The sequence below is a fragment of the Lonchura striata genome, chromosome 29, assembly GCF_046129695.1.
Source record: "Lonchura striata isolate bLonStr1 chromosome 29, bLonStr1.mat, whole genome shotgun sequence".
Classification (NCBI taxonomy): Eukaryota; Metazoa; Chordata; class Aves; order Passeriformes; family Estrildidae; genus Lonchura; species Lonchura striata.
In genome coordinates this window covers 7,580,243-7,601,815 of record NC_134631.1, presented here as the reverse complement: position 1 = coordinate 7,601,815, position 21,573 = coordinate 7,580,243, and the positions used below count along the sequence as shown (strand labels likewise).

The 21,573-nt window shown below is 52.4% G+C and overlaps 1 protein-coding gene across 1 annotated transcript in view; it reads right to left on the bottom strand.

Moving 5' to 3' along the window:
• The window catches only part of LOC110468027 (uncharacterized), a 619,922-nt gene that overhangs the window by 168,769 nt on the left and 429,580 nt on the right, over positions 1 to 21,573 (bottom strand). The window lies entirely within an intron of this gene.

Below are 21,573 nucleotides of genomic sequence, written 5' to 3'. Positions count from 1 at the left end.
ATTTCTAACTTCTAACAAAGGGAAAAAAGTATATGGTTTGCACTAGATAAAATATAAATACAGAAAATGTCTCCCAACCAAGTTCCTTGCCCTGATCAAAACATCTCCCAATCAAGTTCTTCACCCTGAACCTGGCTGGTAAAGAAAAATATTATCAGTAAACATGTATGAAAGTTTGCATAAGTTAGTAGTATTCAAAATCCATGTTCTGTTCCTATTATTATTTCTTATACAAAGAAAAAAGGGGAAAGGGGTTGGATTGAGGGTACACCCTCCTCCCCTCTGTCTGTTCTCAAGTTTTACAATAAATCCTACAACAGTACAATACAGCTGCCTAAAATATGGACACTGGAAACCACAAACAGCATTACAAATTATCACCTGCCTCATGGACAGTTCATATAAGGACTTGATTTTTTTACAAATTATTTCTCATGTTTACAAACAGGTTTTCTGTTTACAGACTGTTTTCTGGGAATTCGGTTTTTCTCCAATGGATCAATTGCTTAAAGGTTGTTTTTTAAAATTGGGTTTTTCTCTAAGGGCTAAATGGGCTCAGGGTTAAATAGCTTTCTGCTTTTAGAGATAAGTTGAATTTGTAACCAAGAAGCATTATGCCTGTGGCCTGAGTTCTCCCCTAACAGTTCCTGGAGGGGAATGCTGCAGCTCCAGTGTAAATTCGATGCACGCTGTCCTCTGTCCCCATGTTGGCAAAGGGCCCTTGCAGATGGGTGACAGAGAACAATACACAGAATTTGATAAAGAAAAGAAGGGTGAGGTGTTACCATGATTGACAGGGGGAACTCTGCTCGGGCGAGGACTGTGCCTCACCTGCTGCTGTCAGCGCTGCCCGGGCCCCAGGGCTCAGAGCAGCATTCCTGCCCTGGCCCACACGTTCCTGGTCCATGTCCCACGTGCTCAGGATGGCCACCGTGTGGGACGTGTCCCGAGGAGGCCGTGCCAGCTTCTGTGGAGGCCCCGTGCCCTTCCCGCCGCGGCTGCGTCGGCAGCTGCGGGGGCTCCTGCTGCTCTGAGCCCGCAGAGCAGGGCAGCGTTTGCTGATGGGCTGAGCCCTTCCTAAAGATCCTGTTGGGCTGTCTGACACACCTGGGGCAAGGCATTCCTTCCAACCTGGGCCACTCTGGGGGGCTGGGGGTGGCCCCAGGGCAGGTGGCAGTGCGTGCAAGGGCCCTTGGTGACACGGTGCAGCATGGTCACCGTGGAATGGAACGGGACAGGGGATCCAAGGGCCCTTGGTGACACGGTGCAGCATGGTCACCGTGGAATGGAACGGGACAGGGGATTCCAAGGGCCCTTTGTGACACGCTCTGGCAGAGGTGTTGGCAGTGACAAGGCCCCGCCAGAGTGCTCGGTGCACACGACGAGACAGGACGGGAGAGAGCGGTGCTGAGAGGAGCCCTCACACAGCCACTCGTTCCTGGCTGACCCGGAGCTTTCCCAAGGTATTACTTCTGCAGGTGAGCTCATGGCCAGACCAGAGCACTTGGTGACCCCTGGCCTTCCCGAGGCATCTCTTCTGCAGCTGCCCTCGAGGGCAGACCGTGGCATTTGCTTTTCACCGTCCTTGACAGGAGTCTCCTTTCCTTGTGGCTGGAGCCCCCAGGCCCAGAGTGCAGGACTTGCTGTCCTGTAGCCTTGCCAAGACTTCACTCTTGCGAGTGCCCTCAAGGCACGACTGCAGCACTTGCTGACTCTGACCTTTTCCTTTTCACCTTCTGCAAGCAGCCATGAATCCAGGCAGTGACGCAGAGCACAGACCTGCGAGCGTGCCCAAGCTGGCCTGGGGGAAGGAGGAGAAAGAAGGCCCTGGAGCTGCCCCAGCACAGCAGCCTGAAGAGGTGGAGCAGTTCCAGCCACTGCAGAAGGGTGAGTGGCAGAGCTGGGCCACAGGGCTGGTGCCTGCAGCCAGCTTGGCCCCATCCCATCCCATCCCATCCCATCCCATCCCATCCCATCCCATCCCATCCCATCCCATCCCATCCCATCCCATCCCATCCCATCCCATCCCCTGGGGCCATGCCCATGGACAGGATGGAATAGGGGCTGGGCAGACACCCCACAGCCGTGCTCCGTGCCCTGGGCTGTCGCGGAGCTGTCCCTGCCTGGGCAGCGCAGGGCTGGGCTGTGTTCTCCGGCCTCTCCCGCAGCCCCTCAGCTCGGGCTGCGCTCGCTCTTTGCCAGGTGCAGCCGTGCAGCGCACACGAGAGCAGGAACGCACCCGTGGCCGCTTCCACAGAACAGCGCAGGTACCTGCAGCCATCCCCACCTGGGCTGGGCCTGCTGGCACTGCTCAGCCCAGCGCTGTGCTCGGAGCACTCCATGCAGCATCCCGGCCTTCTTGCCCTTCTGCTGCAGATGGTTTGCAAATTCATGAAGAGGATTCGGGAGGAAGAGAGCAGCGCCATGGGCACCGTGCTCAGAGCGTACTCTCCCATCTTCAAAACCAAGACCAGCGCTGCCCTGCTGGATATGCTTGTGGAGGAGGGTCCTTCCAGCCCAGAGCAAGTGAGCAGCCTGTGGCCTGGCTTTTCTCCTCCCAGCAATTGCTTGGCCTCCCAAGCCACGCCTGCTGCTCCCTGGGGGCCTTTGAGGCCATGGCAGTGTGGTGGCAAGGGAAGCACTTCTCTGGGGCAGCTGGGCACATTCCTTCCTCCAGCAGCTTTCCAAGTCTCCCCTGCCTTCTCCAGGTGCCGGCCATGGTGAGGTTCATCCACCAGTGGCTCGTGGCCAATGAGTTTCCTGAGTACAATCTGCACAGGCCCCTTCTGGATCTGACAGAGGCACAGCCCTCTGACGTGGTGATGGCTCTCCTGCGTGTGGCCCCATTGTGTGACAGGTACGGGGCCCAGCTGCCCAGAGGGCTCAGGGCTCAGCAGCCCTTCCCCCTGTGCAGCCTGTCCCAGGTGTCTGACAAACAGAGAATTCCAGGGCCCTCTGGCTGCTCCCTTTGCCAGCCCTGGCCCCTGCCAGCCCCCCAGCGTGCTGCCATGCTTCCCCCCTGCCCCTCAGGGGCCAGTCCCCACAGGGCTGGGCTGCCTGCGTGCTGCTGGTGAGGGGCAGTGGGCAGAGGCAGGGCTGGCAGAGCAGCTCAGCTCCCCGCTGCCGCCCAGGCCACGCTGCTGTGTCCCAGACTCCTCTGAGACAGAGCTCTGACCCCACAGAGCTGCTCTGGCCATGTGGAAGAGCATCATGTGCTCGCCCAGGACTGCAGAGCCGGCCATGCTCGTGCTCCTCGATGTGCTGGGGAGCTGGCCAGAGCACAGCACGTGCACCTCCGATGGGGACCACACGGCTGTCCTTGCCCTGGCTGTGAGTTTCTGCCTCTGCTGGCCCCAAGGCCACCTGTCCAGCAGCTCTCCATCCTCCCTCCCCCACGGCGTCTCCCTGCCTCAGGCGCTGGGCTGAAACCTGGCCTCGGGGCAGCTCCAGGGCCACCAGGCCCGGTGCTCCCCCTGTGGCTCTCCGGGCCTCTCCCTCCCGTGCTCGGGCCCTGCCACACGGACACCTCGGCACTGAGCGCTGTCTCGGGCTGCTCTGTCCTTTGCAGGCAACCGTGGTGATGTGGAAGATTCTCCAGCTGCCCTGTGTGCCACATGTAGTGACCGTGTGTTTCCCCAGCCTCTTTGTGCATCTGCTCTTCCAAGTGCTCTTCAGCACTCTGGATGTGCCAGAGGAGGTCGATACCTTCTGGAAGGGATGCCAGCAGCAACACGGCCTTGCCACCAGCCCCAGCAGGTGCTCCATGCCAGTCCTCCTGTCCCTGCCATGTGCCCAGGGCAGGGGCCAGTGCTCCCAGCATGACCCGGGCTTTGCTCTGTGCACAGCTTTGCAGAGCAGACCCTCAAGGCCCTGCTCTGCCAACTTCACTATGAGGATGTGGTGGTGGCCGTGGAAGACAAGCGTGGCTGGGACACACTGCTCTGTGCTGACACCCACCACTGTGCTGTGGGCGTGCTGGCCAGGTGAGACCCCCTGCTCCCCAGCTGTCCCCGGCATGTGTGCCCTGTGCCCGAGGGGCCCCACACAGTCCCCGTGGCCGTGGGCCAGAAGGCCTTGTCACCAAGGGACGGCCAAGGAGGCTGCAAAAGGCTGGGAGAGGAGCGTGCCCAAGAGCAGCAACCTCCCAGAGGGCTCAGCTGCCCCTTGCAGGGTGGTGGAGAAAGGCCAGAGCTCTGTGAGGCAGTCCTGGGAGAGGTTTGCCCCTGCTGGCTCAGGGCTTTGGCTCCTGTTTCCTCCTGTCAGAGAAATGCACCGCGCATCCGAAGCCGCGTGTTCCGCCATTGCATTCCACCTGCTCGGGCTGCTCAGCAAGGACACGCCGTGCCGGGATTTGGCCACCCTGGCGTTCCTTGTGGAGGTGAGCCTGAAGGCCGGCGCTGCCTCGCTGAGCTGCCTCCCGGCTCTCTGCCCTCTCTTGGCCGCAGTGCCTGGGACGGAGCCCGCGCCCTGTGCTGCTGCCTGGGCCCGGCCCTGGGCGGTTCTGGGCTCCCGCCGGCCGCTCCCCCGTCACCGGCCTGTGCCTTTCAGATCCTGGAGCACCTGAACGTGAGTGAGTGCCGTGACAGCGTCCTGCAGTTCTTGTCCAAGCACCTGCAGAGCGAGTGCAGGGGGAGGCGTCGCTTGGCACTCCGAGGCCTCGTGGCGCTCGGCACCACCAGTGTCTCGGTGAGAAGAGCGCAGGGGCTGAAGCCGTGCTGCCAGCATGGGGCTGGGGAAGGCAGTCCCTGGGGCTTGGCTGGCCTTGGGGCACTGGGGCAGCTGCTGCCAGCTCTCCTGCCTCCTGCTGCAGCTGCCCCAGGGCTTTGGCACAGGCCTTGGGCCCCTGGGCCCTGTGGCAGCAGGATGGTGTTTCACACACTTGTGTTCCACAAGTAGATGGCCATAAGGATGTGGAGCCTGCATGAGAGGCTCGTGGAACTCCTGAAGGAAGATGACAGCACCATGCTCAGGATGACCACGGTTCTCCTCAGGGCTTTGTTCCTGTGCAATGGTGCCCCAATAACCAGCGCCCTCGCCCTGCAGCTGGCTGAGGCGCTCCTGCCACTCTTTGACAACGTAAGGCTCTGCGCCTCCAGCCACGGCCAGCGGGTGCTGCCCGCACACTTTGTGCCCTGTGCACTCACCGGCTGTGCCCAGGTGGGCCTGAAGCAGCTGACGCTGAGGCCTTTCTTCCTTCCTTTCATACAGGAGGACAGCCAGGTGCAGTTGTGCTCCATGTTTATCTTCCGGGAGATGCTGGATTTTTTTCCGGAAGAGGAGAGAAAGGTCCTGAAGGCACACGTGCGCCAGAGCCTGCTGCCCCTCTCCTTGCACTGCCACGATGAGAACCAGCGAGTGGCAGAGGTGAGGACTCGGCAGCTGCCGCTGGCCCCTGGCAGGGGCTGGGCTGGCCCTGCCCTGGCGCCTCGCAGGCTGCAGCTCCTGCTGGCCTTGGCACAGGGACGGGGTCCTGCGCCCTGGGCTGTGGGGCCATCTCCGCGTCTCTGCTGCTCTCCAGGCTTCTCAGGAAACGCTGCTCTGTGCGGCCGAGTTCCTCAGGAGGAGGGATCTTGGAGAGCTGGTGCAGAACCAGAAGCTGTGGCAGTTCCCCGAGTGCCTGGTAAGGAGGGCCGGGAAGCCGCAGCCCCAGCCTGGAGCAGCCCCTGAGCGCGGTGCTCGGTGTGCGGGCTGGCAGCTGTGCCCCTGCCCGCTGCTGCAGCCCGAGGCCGCCCGGGCTCTGCTCCAGGCTCCTGCGGCCCCAGCCGGGTGCCCATGGAGCCCCGGCCCGGGGGGCTGCGGGGCCAACCCTTCCCTCCTGTCGCTCTCTCCAGCTGGCAGAGGACAGCAGCAGCGTGGCCGAGCACCTGCGCCGGGCCCTGCCCTACCTGCAGAGCCCACAGGAGCCCCTGCGAGAGGCGGCCGTCAGGTTCATGGGTGAGCCACGAGCCGGGCCAGGAGGGCGTGTGGGCACAGGGCTGGCGGCGCCGCTGGCAGGGAGCTGTGCCCTGGGCTGACAGGCTCTGTGTTCCCAGGGACGGCCGGGCGGCACCTGAGGGGGAGGAAGGAAGAGCTCCAGCTCCTCTCTGAGGGTGAGTGAGGGCAGCGGGCTGCCAGCGGGGGCTGCCGGGGGATCTGCGAGCCCTGCCCCGGCTGCGGAGGGCTCTGCTCCCTGTGCGGACCAGGGCCGGCATGGGCAGAGCACACAGAGCTTTCAGGGCACCTGGGGGATTCGTGGCCAGCAGCTTCGGGCTGATCCAGCTGGTCCCTGCTCCCTGCTGGCCATGGCCAGAGCCGGCTGGGATGGCCCTGGCACAGAGTCCCCTCGGGTCCCCTCAGATGTGGGAACTGACCATGGCTCTGTTCCTCTCTCTTTCAGCCCTTGAAGCCATGGAAAATGACACCAGCGTTGCCGTCACAAGCCTGGCAGTACAAACATTGTGCATCCTCCAGGAAGCAGAGAGAGCTCCATATTCCATCTTTGACAACCTACAGGATTGGCTCTGCAGGGCATGGAGGAGATGGCCTCATCTGTCGGGGCTTGGCTGGCTGCGCTGCTGGAGCTCTGCAGAGAGCTGATTCCAGAGGCTCTGTCTGCTTGGGCCACCTGAGCCAGCAGGAATGTTTAGTTTCTTTAAGATTGTTATTTTCTTTCTTTTTTTTTCTTTAGCTTATAAATATAGGATGTGTTGCTATAGACAGACTCCCAGGATCTTTGGCTGCCCAGGCTCTGCAGGGCCGAGGGGAAGAGGGAGAAAAGGGTTCCTGGGCTCAGCAAGATGCCCAGGCATGCAGGGTTGCAGGGAAAATGGCCAGAAGCCCCTTGGCCTTTGGTGGCTCTGCGGAAGCCTCTGTGCTGCCCACAGAGCAGATGGGCAGGGGCTGGAGCTGTGGGGATCTCTGTGAGAGCGGTGCCTGGAGATGGCCACAAGCCCTGTCCCAGGCAGGAAGCGCCATCCGTGTCCTCCTGCCCGTGTGTTGCTGGCTGGATTGCTGAGGACTCCCAGGTGCCTCTTGGTGGGGCTCCTCTGGAGCTCCTGTGGGGCTGCGGCGCTGCTGCCGGGCAGGTTGGCCGGGCTGGGGAGACCCTGAGGGGACGGGGCCACGAAGGGATGAGGGGCTGCGGAAGCCCTGACAGGACAAGGCAGTGGGAAGGCACGGGGGGGATGTGTGAGGGAGTGGGTAACATTGGCTCGGGGAGGAAAGTGGGTTGGAGCCAAAGAGACCACTCACCCCGATGTTCGTGAGGCAAACAGAGCACGTTTATTCTAAAGCCCTTCCTTCTAAAGGGCCTTTGAAAACCCGGTCTGGATTATTTCACTGCTCTGATCTCTGTGCCCCTTCAGATTCTGGCCTGGGCAATGCCTGCAGCCTTGGGAGAGATGTGATGGGCCAGGCCCCTGTCAGTCAAAGCAGGGCTGGTACATTCACCCCGTACAAGCCAGCCTGCACGGTGACACGGCAACAGAGTGCGAGGCACAGCTCCGGGAGCTCCCCGTGAACCTCAGCTCTGGGACCACTGTCTGCCCCAAGCTTCAGGGGCTGCAGTGGGAGCCCGGCTGGGCTCTGCCCTGGGGCCATCCTGCAGGGACAGCTGCAAACAGGGAGCATTCCCTGCCACAAAGAGCCAAGGCAGGGCTGCAGGGCAGCTGCTCCAGCCCCGACTGCACTGCTGAGTGCTGTGCTCTGGGGCTGGGGCTCCCCGCACAGGGGACTGCACTGGTGTGCCAGAGGAGACAGGGAAGCTGCAGCTTCAGCCCAGCTGAGGTGGGTGAGTGGGCTGGGAAGAGTGGGGAGGCTCCAGGTGATTCACAGATCTCATCCTGCTGCAAGGACGAGGAAAAGGGAGCGGGAACTCAGCAGTGAGGAGAGCTGGGGGCTGGAGAGCAGCTCTTAATGACACTAAAATCCCACCGGACCTCTGAGACATTGCTGTTTCTCTGCCAGTGACAGGATGAGTCCCTAAGCCTTGGGCTCGGCCTTCCTCATGGTGAGGGGCACCAGGGAAGGCAACAGTGTGCTGGAGACTGGAATGGGCTGGGAACTCACTGGGGGAAAACAGGGAGCAGTTGGGGAGTAAAAGTTGGGTGGGGGAGAGAACAGTTCAGAGAAGGGCTGAGCTGCTGTTTGAGCAAGCTGCAAAATGTGATTTCAGGTCATCCCAGATTGATTTCATTTCAGAAGTTATTGAACAATTTTTTTTTTTGGGTGGCTGCGTGTTTTTCCTTGGAGGTGTACACTGTGAAAACTTGAGCTGTGTTGCTGAAATGCTCAAGCCAGTCCGTACTGCAGGTCACCCCATTTCTCCTTTGGCTGATTGCAGCCCGGTGCTGAGCTCCAGCAGGGCCCTGGCAGAGCCCAGAGCAGCCTCAGCACCCACAGAGCCCGGCTGCAAGGAGAGAAACCAGAAAGCCCCGTCAGCTGAAGGCTCCTGTCCCCTTGTCCCAGCCGCCCGCGGTGCCCAGGCCATGCTGGCCGTGCCAGAGCTGTGCCCAGAGCTGCCCATCCCTGCTGCCTTTGGGAGCAGAGCAGGAGGGCAGGACATGTGCCCAGCCTGCAGCCAGCCACGGCACCTCCAGCCCTCAGCAGCTGCCCAGAGCAGGACGCTCCTGTGCTCGCTGCCATCTCCCCACAGCTCTGATCCCACCATCCCCAGCAGACAGGACCCACCTCACACCATCCCCCACTGGAAGAAAAGCTGCTCCCAAAGGATGCCCTCAGCCTTCTCCAAGGGCACGGCCCATCCACGCCACAGCTGCTCCCAAGCACATCCTGATCCAGACTGGACCCCACCTGGAACGCTTCCTCTAGAAAAACAAACATCAAATTATTGAAAATAGGTTACAGTCAAAAAGGGGAACAAGAAAAAAGTTCAAAGATCTTATCTCTGTCAGAGCCTTAAGGAAGGCCCAACCCCTGCATGCCAGGGAAAAACCCACCATGGGTGAGGGAATCCCAGGCTTTCTCCCTTCCCCTGCACTGCCCCCATGGTGATCCCAAAGCAAACAAGGGCAGTGGAGCAGCCCAAGCCCTTCCTTGCCTGCAAAGCAAAGCAGCCCCTGCACAGGGTCTGGAGTCCCACCTCTGCTCCCACCATGGGGGTTTGTTTGTGTCGGGCTGGCTGCCCCAGCCCAGCCCCAGCCCGGGGCACGGTGGGTGCTGGGGGCTGTTGGCAGGGCCAGGAGCCCACTCCCATTTCGTACCCACCCCAGCCCATGCCCCCAGCCCTGCCAAAAGCAGCCTGGCAGCCGACTGAAGGATCAGCTGCATCCGCCCCAGCAAAGGGGGAACCTTTGGTTCCCAGCCAGGCTGTGCAATGCCCAAATCTGGGAGCATCCCCCTGCGTGTGGACTTATCTGCAAACTCCCTGTGGAACCTGGCTTTGAAGGAGGTGTCAGAATCAAAGTCCACCATCTTCAGCCTGCCGCTGGTCAGGTGGAGCAAGAGGTTGTCATCCTTGATGTCGTCCTTGCTGTCCCCAGCAGCAGCAGGGCCTGACCCTGCTCAGCTTCCGAGATCAGACGAGACCGATCAGATCAGAGTGGTATGGCCGTGGACACCTGGCAGGCCTCAGCAGCGCCCTTCAACACACCCCAACTCCCACTGGCACAAGCCCAGAAAACCACAGGGGCTCCGCACGGCCAACAGGGCCGGCCCTGCCCACAAGAAAATCTAGAGACAGACCCGAGCCCACAACACACACACAAGGGACAAAAAATTAACAAGGCCCATGTCTAGGTTTGAAAAGACAGGAGTCTGTGAAGGAAGGCAAAAGCCTCCTGTGAATTGGAAAAGGTAAACCCCCTCCCTCCGAATTACCACAATTTAACAAAAGGCTTTCAAGCAAAGATATGGGAATGAGAATAACAGTTCTTTACCAGGAAAAAAACTAAATAAAAATAATAATAATTACAAAAATGTATTTAGTACAAACAAAACTAGTAATGGAGACAGAAACCTGACACCCTGAGGAGTCAGGGTGTTGGTAGTAGTCCAGTTAAAATGGTGGATGCTCCTCCTGGGGTGGCTGATGAAATGCTGCTGAAGTGGTGATCTCTAGAAGGGTGGAGTTTTTTCTGAAGGCCTGGTAGTAGTTGGGCTTGGTCTTCCTCTGGGGATCCAGGAGAGAAGAAGCTGCTTCTCTGGGAATCCAGCAAAGTGGCTGCCAGTGTCTCAAAAAGTGCTGATTTTATGCAGGTAGGAATGCTTGGCTCCTCCCTTTGGGTGGAGCATCTCACAATGGGATGATGTAACTTTACAGGTCATGCAGTGAGTCATTCAATGGTCCATGAACTGAAGATATCTCCCCGGAGGGAGACATTGTTCTTGGAAGAGATAAGAATACTGCCCAACCTCCAACAGATGGCAATAGAATACATGCTTATCTTACAAGCCAGGACACCCCACATCCCCATTGTGCCCAGTGTCCCCGCACTGTCCCAATGTCCCCAATGTCCCCGATGTCTCTGATGTCCCCAATGTCCTCACAATGTCCCCCCACTGTCCCCGATGCTTCAGCATTGTCCCCATGTCCTCAGTGTTCGCCCATTGTCCCCGATGTCTCTGATGTCCCCAATGTCCCCCATTGGCCCAAATATCTCAATGTCTCCAATGTCCCCACATTGTCCCCAGTGTCCCACATTGTCCCCATGTCCCCCAATGTCTCCTATGCCCCCGCACTGTTCCCATGTCCCCAATGTCCCTCCGTTGTCCCCACATTCCTGATGTCCCCATTGTCCTCACATCCCCAATGTCCCTGATGTGCCCATGTCCCTGATGTCCCTGATGTTCCCCCATTGTCCCCGATGTCCCCATTATCCCCACATCCCCCACATCCCCGATGTCCCCAATGTCCCTCCACATCCCCATTGTCCCTGATGTCCCCACATCCCTGATGTCCCCCCACATCCCCATTGTTCCCAATGTTTCTGGTGTCCCCAATGTCCCCCCACATCCCTGAGGTCCCCAAATCCCCAATGTCCCCCCAGTGTCACCGATGCCCCCCCGCCCCATGACCGCCCTGTCCTGCCGTGCAGTGTCCCTGATATCCCCCCACATCCCCGATGTCCCCAGGGTCCCTGATATCCCCACACCCCATGACGCCCTGTCCCACCCCGCAGTGTCCCTGTTGGTGTCCACACGGATGCCGCAGACGCGGGCGCTGCTGGGGGCGCCGGGGCGGCTGCACTGCCCCTTCGCACCCCCGGCCAGGCCCTTCACGCTGCAGCGGCTGCGGCACCGCCACGGCGCCACGCGGCGCCTGCTGGCCTTTGACTCGGCCACCGCCCGCCGCACCGAGGCTGCGCCGGGGGTGCTGCTGTTCCTGGGGGGCCACGGGAGCCCCCCCGGCACCGCGCAGGGGAGGGGAGGGGAGGGGCTGCAGAGCCCTGCAGGGACAGCGGGGGGCGCCACCGAGCGGGGAGGGGGGGGGAGGGGGGGGTCAGGTCCTCCCGGCCACCAGGGGGCGCTGCTGGGAGTGGGCGGCCTCAGTCCTCCTGGCCACTAGGGTGCGCCAATGGACAGCCTTGGTCCTCCTGGCCACTAGGGGGCGCTGTGGGCATTGAATGGTTTTTTGGAAGGTTTTGGGAGCATTTTTTGTGGCTTTTTGGGAGGTCCTGGGGGGGGTTCAGTGGGTGATTTTTGGGGGTTTTGGGGGGGGGGGTTGGAAGCATTTTTTGGGTTCTGGGGGTGGTTTTGGGGGAGTTTTCGGGGTGATTTCTGTGGACTTTTTTGGAGTGTTTCTGGGAGGGTTTAGCAGGTGATTTTTGTGGGTTCGGGGAGCATTTTTGGGGTTTTTTTGGGGGGGTTCTTGGGCACGGAACAGCCACGGTCCTCCCAGCCGCTGGGGGGCGCCACTGAGGCCGAACGTTTCCTCGGTCCTCCCAGCCGCCGGGGGGCGCCAGGGAGGTGTCGCTGCAGCTGCCGCCGCTCTCGGGGTCGGACGACGGCGCCTTCGTCTGCTCCATGAGCGCGCCCCAGGGCAGGTGCAGCAGGTGCTGCGGCTGCGCCTGATTGGTCAGCGCCGGGAATGGGCGGGGCCGGGGCTCCCAGGGGCTCCCAGTATGTCCCAGTCCCTCCCAGTATGTCCCAGTCCTTCCCAGTTCCTCCCAGTCCCTCCCAGTTCTCCCCATTCTCTCCCAGTTCCCTCCCAGTCCGTGCCAGTTCCTCTCCAGTCCCTCCCAATCCATTTCCAGTCCCTCCCAGTATGTCCCAGTTCATCCCAATATGTCCCAGTCCCTCCCAGTTCCCTCCCAGTATGTCCCAGTCCCCTCCCAGTCTCTCCCAGTTCCTCCCAGTGCCCCCCAGTCACTCCCAGTATCCTCAGCTCACTGTCCCGTGTCCCAGCCCCTCCCGGGTGTCCCTGCTGCCATCATGGCTGGGGACACCTGGGATGGAGTTTGGGACACCAGGAACGGGGTTGGGGACACTGGGGACATGGAGCATGGGCTTAGGGACATCAGGAATGAGCTTGGGGGCACCAAGAATAGGGCTGGGGACACCTGGGATGGAGTTGGGGACACAGGAGCAAGGCTGGGGACACCAGGACCAGGGCTTGGAGGGTCTTGGACACCAGGACTGGGGCTGGGGACACCTGGGATGGGGTTGGGGACATCAGGAGTGGGGTTGGGGACACTTGGGGACATTGAGAACAGGGTTTGGAGGGTCTTGGGACACGAGGGATGCCTGGGGACACTGGGGAGAGGGCTGGGGACACAGGGATGGAGTTGGGGACACCTGGGATGGGGCTGGGGACGCCTGGGATGGAGTTGGGGACACTGAGGACAGGGTTGGGGACACCTGGGAAGGGGTTGGGGATATTTGGGACTGGGTTGGGGGCACCTGGGATGGGGTTGGGGATACTGGGGACAGGGTTGGGGACACCTGGGATGGGGCTGGGGACGCCTGGGATGGAGTTGGGGACACTGAGGACAGGGTTGGGGACACCTGGGAAGAGGTTGGGGATATTTGGGACTGGGTTGGGGGCACCTGGGATGGGGTTGGGGATACTGGGGACAGGGTTGGGGACAGCTGGGATGGGGTTGGGGACACTGGGGACAGGACTGGGATCTCCTAAGGGACATCAGGAGCAGAGCTGGGGACATCGGGGGGTGGCCGGTGCCACCAGGACGGGCTCAGTGCCACCCGGGGGGTGTCGGTGCCACCCAGGGGTGTCGGTGACGCGTCCCCAATGTCCCCACAGGTGCCACTGGGCCCAGCGTGGAGGACATGGTGGGGATGGCCCTGGTGGCCTTCGTCATCGGGGGGCTCAGCCTGCGCCTGTGGCCCTCGGCGGGGAGGTGACACCGGTGTCCCCGATGTCCCCAGTGACCCATTTCATCTCTGTCCCCATGTCCCAGGTGTCCCCAATGTCCCCAGGTGTCCCCAGTGTCCCCAGGTGTCCCCTCCTGTTCTCTCTCACTCCAGGGGGGCTCTTCATGTGACAGCTCCAATGTCCCCAAACCCCCAAAAATGTCCCAACCACCCCCCCCCAAAATGTCCCCAACCACAAATGTCCCCAAGCTCCCCAAACTTCCCCAATGTCCCCAAATGTCCCCAGTGTCACCAAATGTCCCAAATGTCCCCAATTATTTCCAAAATAAATGGGGGGGGGGGGGGGTGATAACCCCCCCCAAAACTGATGTGTCCTGAGTGGGGACTGGGGACATTTGGGGACATCTGGGGAGGCTTGGGGACATTTGAGGAGTTTGGGGACATTTGGGGAGGTTTGGGGACATTTGGGGACATTGAGGACACTGGTGGTGTTGGTGACACTTGGGGAGTTTTTTCCGGTTTGGATTTTAAGGTTCTTTTTTAAAGCATTGATTAAAAAACCCAAAGCACGAATTTAAAGTCATTAAAGAACCAATTACCCAGCTCCAATTGTTCATTGGATTTTTTTTAAAAAGCAATTTTAGAAAAGTTCCGTTTCCCATTTTATCAATTTTTCATCAAATCTTCGCTTTTGTCACGGGAGAGAGAGGGGCAAAAAAAGGAGATTAAAAAGGGGGGGGAAAAGCGACAAAAAAGGGGGAAAAAAAGGAAAAAAATGGGGGAAAAAAGGAGAAAAAAAAAGGAGATTTCCCCACACATTGTTCCTTCATCTCTCCACATCCAATTCAATAGCAGTGAGTTATCAATAATCAATAGCAGGGAGTTATCAATAATTAATAGCAGGGAGTTATCAATAATCAGTATCAGTGAGTTATCAGCAATCAATAGCAGGGAGTTATCAATAATCAATAGCAGGGAGTTATCAAAGAGCAATAGCAGGGAATTGTCAATAATCAATAGCAGTGAATTGTCAATAATCAGTATCAGGGAATAATCAATAATCACTAGCAGTGTTTTATCAATGATCAATAGCAGATTATCAATAATCAATAGCAGGGAGATATCAATAATCAATAGAAGATTATCAATAATCAATAGCAAGTTATCAATGATCAATAGCAGGGAGTTATCAATAATCAATAGCCAGCATAATTCAATTGGCAGTTTTCACAATATTACAATTAAATAAATCCAATATTAATTATTGATTATTGATTATTGATAATTGATTGATAATTAATAACCATTACCAAGAAATTTACCCGACATCAATTATTGATTATTAATTAATCAATATAACAGATAAATAAATCCAATAGTAATTATTAATTCTTTATTATTGCCAGCATTGCAAAGAAATAGACCCAATATCAATTATTGATTATTAATTAATCAACACTAAACCGAAATTGATCTATTATTAATTATTAAGGATTAATTAATCAATATTACAAAGAAATATATAAAATCTTAATTATTAATTACTGGTTATTAATAATCAATATTACAAATAAATTAATACTATGTTATTAGTTATTGATTATTAATCAAATATTACAAGGAAATCAATCCTATATTATTAATTATTTATTATTGACATTACAAAGTAACCAATCCAATATTGTTAATCAATGCTACAAATAAAAATAAGACAATATAAATTATTAATTAATTATTAATCAATATCCCAAAGGAATCAATCTATGTTATCAGATATTAGTAATTATTATTAATCACTCGATATTACAGAAATTTTTATCCACTCTTCATTATTAATTATTAATATGTACTACAGAGAAATCAATCCAATGTCAATTATTTATTATTAATTAATATCACAAATGAATCATTCCAGTATTACTTATTAATTATTGATCAATGTCACACAGGAATCGATCCAGTATTAGTTATTATTGATTATTGATCAGTATCACAGAGGAATTAGTCTAGAATTACTTATTGATTATTGATTATTGATCAGTATCACACAGGAATCGATCCAGAATTAGTTATTGATTATTGATCGGCATCACACAGGAATTGATCCAGCATTAGTTATTGATTATTGATTATTGATCAGTATCACACAGAAATCGATCAAGCATTAGTTATTGATTATTGATTACTGATCAATATCACACAGGAATCGATCCAGCATTAGTTATTGATTATTTATTACTGATCAATATCACACAGGAATCGATCCAGTATTAGTTATGTTTATTGAATACTTATCAATGTCACACAGGAATCGATCCAGTATTATTGATTATTGATCAATGTCACACAGGAATCGATCCACCATTAGTTATTGATTATTGATCAATGTCACACAGGAATCGATCCACCATTAGTTATTGATTATTGATTATTGATCAGTATCACACAGGAATCGATCCAAAGCTCGTTCCCGTGTAACGTTTCCCGCTTGCCGCGAGCTATGAAAGCGCCGATTGCGGGTCTGTAAAATCACAAACTAATCACTAATTACACAAGTTAATTAGTAATAAATTAATTATTACACAAGTTAGTAATAAATTAATAACTAAACAAGTTAATTAGTAATGAAATAATAATTATAATAACAATAAAATCGGAGCAATAAAAACGTGGACAATGAGGGTCAGGACACCACAAGATGATAAAAAATGAAGAATTTTGGACATCCGGGTGTTGGAGGGATGCCGCGGGAGACAAGACTCATGATATCATGATCATCAAGTCTCAGTTTATTGTGACAGATTACACAGTTTATGTATGTTCGTTAATTAGCTCATACATATTGCAAAAGCCAAGCTCATGATTGGTCGCTATGTGATTTGTACTATTATCTTAAAAGTATCTTTATGATCGATACATGCCTGTCCGGCTGGCCTTGCAGTTAGAACAGCTTAGTACTCTTTTGTTCTTCTCTATCTACTTCTACATACCAAGCAGTTTCAATATCCTGCTTTCTGCACACCATCTACTCTTCAGGGCCATGCGAACTTTGCAGCAGTCACGTAGCCCTCCCTATTTGGATTAATTTTACAGTATCATGTCCCTTGTCGTTCAACCATTCCTCTGTCAGGCTCTCTTCATCTCCCCCGTTTTCTTTTTGTACAAGAAGGTGTGCATTCAGCATTTTCTGCAAAAGCTGCTGCATCAAGCCTTGCAAGCAAGTAAACACACAGGGCAAAACAAGCAAAAGTATCACAATTATGCTTAGAACTATTATGCCGTATTTGATAATGTCTCTTAACTATGGTCCGATCCCCAATCCTTTTAGCTATCTTTTTAAACCTAATCTATCCTCTACCTTTAACTGTTGAGTTAGCTCGGTCAATTTTCGTATTTGCTTATGGATAGATGTAGAGTAATCAGATAAGTTCATACAGCACATTCCTTCAAATTCTTCACAACCATGACCTTGGGCTAGAAGAAGTAAATTAGTGGTAGCTGCTCTGTTTTGCAGAACTGCATGACAGATACTACTTATATTTGTGGCAAGCTCACTCAACATTTTAGATGGAATACTAATTTATTTTTCTGTCCAGTAGGCTAGGATTTTCAATTGTGTGAGAGCTTGCACTGAAGCAACTCGTGGGGTGAAAAATGAGGTTATATTACAGAAGTGCACCCCACTTCATATTTCTCATGTTTTTGATTGTTCTGTTTAACATGAAAGGAACAAACTTAATTCTAAATACAAACTATATTTATGATAAACTTAATGTTATGCTTTTGATTATCTAATTGATTGTCCCTCTTTTTCTTTTGCCATTGAAAAGCAATGGCAAAATGAACAGAAAAATCACAGGCATTACTAAAACTCATTAAAACTTAGCAAAAAAGTCTATAACATAATTAAAAACACACTTATGAAAAAACTTAAAAGCCTACAATCTTCTGTGGGTGAAACACAAATCTTTGTACAATCCACTTTTGCTGTGCATCCTCTGATTTACTTGTGGAGAGATTAGTGTTCTCTTGAAATTGATAAGTTTAACAGTCTTCACTGAAATCTATCCAGATTCTGCACCTGCTAAAACACAAACAAACTCAACACTCCCCACAGGGACTGGAGGGTCCTCTCTCAATTCTGTTTCTTAAAATTTGCATGAAGAAATGGAAATATAAACATCTTTGTTATAAACATGAAAAAACATCAAGAACAAAACAATGCATATAGTAAAGAAACTAACAACAAATAAAAATCAATCAGATAATACACAATTAATATTACATATAAAATCACAGTTACCAAGTGCTACACTATCAAATTGTCATCCCAGAGTCTGCAGCAGCTGATAAACCTTAAAACAACAGAGATTTGGATAAAACATGTCCGGATCATGTTTCTCCAAAACTCCTTTTGAGGCTCAGCTCCCCTACATGGTCAAATTGTCAAGCCAAAAGGGCTTGAATACTTTTTGATGCAGAAAACACTTGGGTCAATCACACCATCCACGTAGAGCCAGAGCTTGGCAAGAGCTCAAACTCTAATTGGAGGATATGTTTTAACACATTATAAAACAAAAGTCCTAGAAATAACAGTTATAAGTAAAAAACCTTATTATTAAAAATTTATCAAACTATCAAATAATTGAACCTGTCTAAAATCTCTTTTAAGATAAAAATTCTCTAAATATAACAAACCCTTTCTTTAGAAATCTGAAAATTTGAAGTCTGAAATCTTGAACTAAAATTTGGACAATGAATTTTTAAAGGAAGATGAATTGCAGCTGCATAAAAGATTGGATAAAGAAAACACATGAGTAGTTAAAAAATCAAAAACACAGGATCCTGAAAAAACATCTTGTAATCAATCACCTAAAGAGACAATAAAACATATGAAAACTAACTGTAAATACTATAACAACACCTTAATACCTTAATACCTTAATAATAATTCTTATCACAAAAATCAGACAACTCACATTTTATGATCAACCTATTAACAAGAAATGTTTAAAATAGTTTAAGACAATCCTTTTAAAGCACTCATATAACATTAGTAACAATCACTACTTATCATTATCTACAAAAACTTAATCACTATTTATTGTATTATCTATAAAACTTAAAAATCATTATTACTTATATTATTATCTATAAAAACCCAAAGACAGAGATTACAAACTCAATACTAAAATTCCATCAGATGACATTTTCTCAACTCTTTGTTTTCAGAGACATTTTTGGTAATTAAATCATTACTAACATTTCTATCTTTATACAGTGATTTTTATCCATATCATATTTGAAATAACATTGATTCACATAATGTTCATCCTTCTTGGTATCTTGGAAAACACTCGGTACTGCTGTACTTTTTCATTACGTCTTCTGACTCTTGTAAGAAATTGGAAAGATGCTGTTGAAATTTTTGCTGTAGTGTTGCGATCCCGCCACCGGCGGCGCTGCTGCTCTCGGCGTTGTCGCTGCCATGGCAACCAGGACTGTGCCGCCATCTCCGCCGCCATTGCTGGGCGCTGCGGGGAGATGAGGGGCGGCGCCGCCTCGCTCCCGTCCTTGTTGTGTCACCTTGTGGATGGGAGAAGAGACACCCCCGCCACGGCCGCGCCCCGCCTGCTCCGGCTCCAGCGCGGCTGAGCCCCAGGAACGCCCCTCTCACCCCTTGCGCTGCTGCTCGGCAGCAAGGAGCCTTCCGTCTCTCGGCTGATGTCCGCTCCGCCCCGGGCTCGCCTCCGGCTCGGTGCTGGCCGGCCCCGCTCTGTCTGGCCCCGCGCCTGCTCCGTTCTACCTGATTCCCGTTCACAAAAAGTGAATTTGGGATCCCAGTCCCGTTGCCATAAAGCAATTTGGATCTCAATTTCCAGCACTTCAATGCTACTAGTGTCTAAGGGAGGTACAGGCATTTCAGAAGCAGAGATGGGAATGGGAAAATTTGTGAGAACCGGAGGGTTTGGCTCACTGGAGAGAAGCGAGGGTTTACATTCCTTATTTTTCTCCAGAGCTGTCCATATCACTTCCACCGCCGTCTTTTCTGCCTGACACATTAACAATTCGTTATCAACCACTCTCGAAAGTTTACTCATTTTCTTGCCCGGTTTATTCTCATCTAACACTAATTCCCACAACTTATCCCTATATCTTCTCCATTCTGAAAGTTTATGAACACTATGGGGGTTAATGAAAAAGCCATAAAACTCAGCATGATGCAATAGTGAAGGGAGATCCTTATCTAAGTCAATCCCCCTAATCTGCCTTTTTCTAAGAGAAGCACTAAATAAATCATACGCTGCTTGCCTTTCCATGATTACGTCGGTACCGTTGCTGGCTCCATCAGGCTTCGGCAGCACGTATCGGCTGAGCTCACCGCTGCGGTCACTCAGGGCGCGGAGCAGAGCGTTTCGGCTCTTTCGCCATCCTTCCAGCCGCAGGACCCGAACCCCAACGCAGCACCTCTCTCGCCTTAGGCTCGGATCAGGTCCCTGCTTTCGGGCGCCAGTTGTAGGAGGGATGCTGCGGGAGACAAGACTCATGATATCATGATCATCAAGTCTCAGTTTATTGTGACAGATTACACAGTTTATATATGTCGTTAATTAGCTCATACATATTGCAAAAGCCAAGCTCATGATTGGTCGCTATGTGACTTGTACTATTATCTTAAAAGTATCTTTATGATCGATACATGCCTGTCCAGCTGGCCTTGCAGTTAGAACAGCTTAGTACCCCTTTGTTCTTCTCTATCTACTTCTACATACCAAGCAGTTTCAATATCCTGCTTTCTGCACACCATCTACTCTTCAGGGCCATGCGAACTTTGCAGCAGTCACGTAGCCCTCCCTATTTGGATTAATTTTACAGTATCATGTCCCTTGTCGTTCAACCATTCCTCTGTCAGGCTCTCTTCAAAAAATGATACAGTTGCCCAAGCCAGGGATGGCAGGGAAGAGAAATAATTGAGATAAACAAGGAGCAAACACCTCTTGAGACCTCAAAAAGAATATTTGGGAAAAGACCCCAGACAAAGATTTTCTAGGACCAAAACCCCACAAAGACACAGTGGGCAGGTGGAGATATGTGGATAAACACTTAATTTCTTTGCTTATGACCTCATTTTTTTAGCACTTTTGTGGTTTAATCCATCCCTGAGGAGCTCTCCAGAAGGATGAGAGCTCTGGCAGACTCAAATCCTGTCACAACACTTTTCTACCCAATTTCCAGGGAGTAAAACCAGATCCCAGTTTGCCATCCTGTGCTGGTCCCCTTCCAAAGGTGCTCCTCTCCTGTGCTCTCCTGTTTTCCTCATCCCACCCTTTGTGCTCAGCCCCTTCCATTCTTTCCCCTCCAGCTGTTAAGAAGTGAGACAGGGAATGCATGTGAGCAATTGGAGAAACCTGCTGAGCTGAGGCTAAAATTCCCCTTCAGGGAGCCAGATTATATTTGGGTGGGTTTTTTTTTCACTTACAAGAAAGGAGAGGCAGAAGCCAGCACAGCTGGCAAAGGAGAAATTAGTCTGCTGGAAAATAGACTTTTTTTTTCCACACCTCAGCTTTATAAAACTGACCCAAACCCAAGCCAGGATATGAAATCTGAGCAACTCGGACTGGAAGAAATCATGTTTTTTCTCAGTTTTTCTCCAGAGCTGAGCCAAAACAGAGGTGCAGAGCATCAACACCACAGCCAGGCAAAGCACAGCGTTCGTCTGTCCCTGCAGGGAGCTGAGAGTGCAGAGAGATGAGGATCCCTTTCTGCTGGGGAAGAAAACCCAAGCAGAGCGCTGGGGATTTATTTCCTACCCTTCGTTTATCTGGCATCCCACACATCTGTGCCTCGGAGCAGAAGTAGCTGCAAATAGCTGAGATACAGCGTGGGGTTCTGAGAAAGCAGGGGCAGGAGGAACTGGTTCTGTGAGACAGACACAGGGACAGGGAGGAAACTGCTGCTGCCTGCCAGCACGGTGGTTCCTGCTGCTCCACAATGAGAAAAAGCTGCATTATTCCCTTCACAGGGGATTATCCCACGGCAATTCCATGGGATGGATCAAATTCCTACCCGCAGGTGAGGAATAGGTGGAAGGGCCAGCTGGATGCTAAAAGGCTTTTGGGAATTTAGAAAGATTTTTTTTTTTTTCCCTGAACACCAAATTCATCACCTGTAGCATCAAGAAGTGCTGACCCTTGCCTCCCATGACAGTTTTAGGTGATTATTCCAGTTATTTGTCCAATTCCAGCAATTTGCTGCCTGACAGCTGTCGTGCACAACTTGTCTCGGTTCAGAGAATCATTTTGG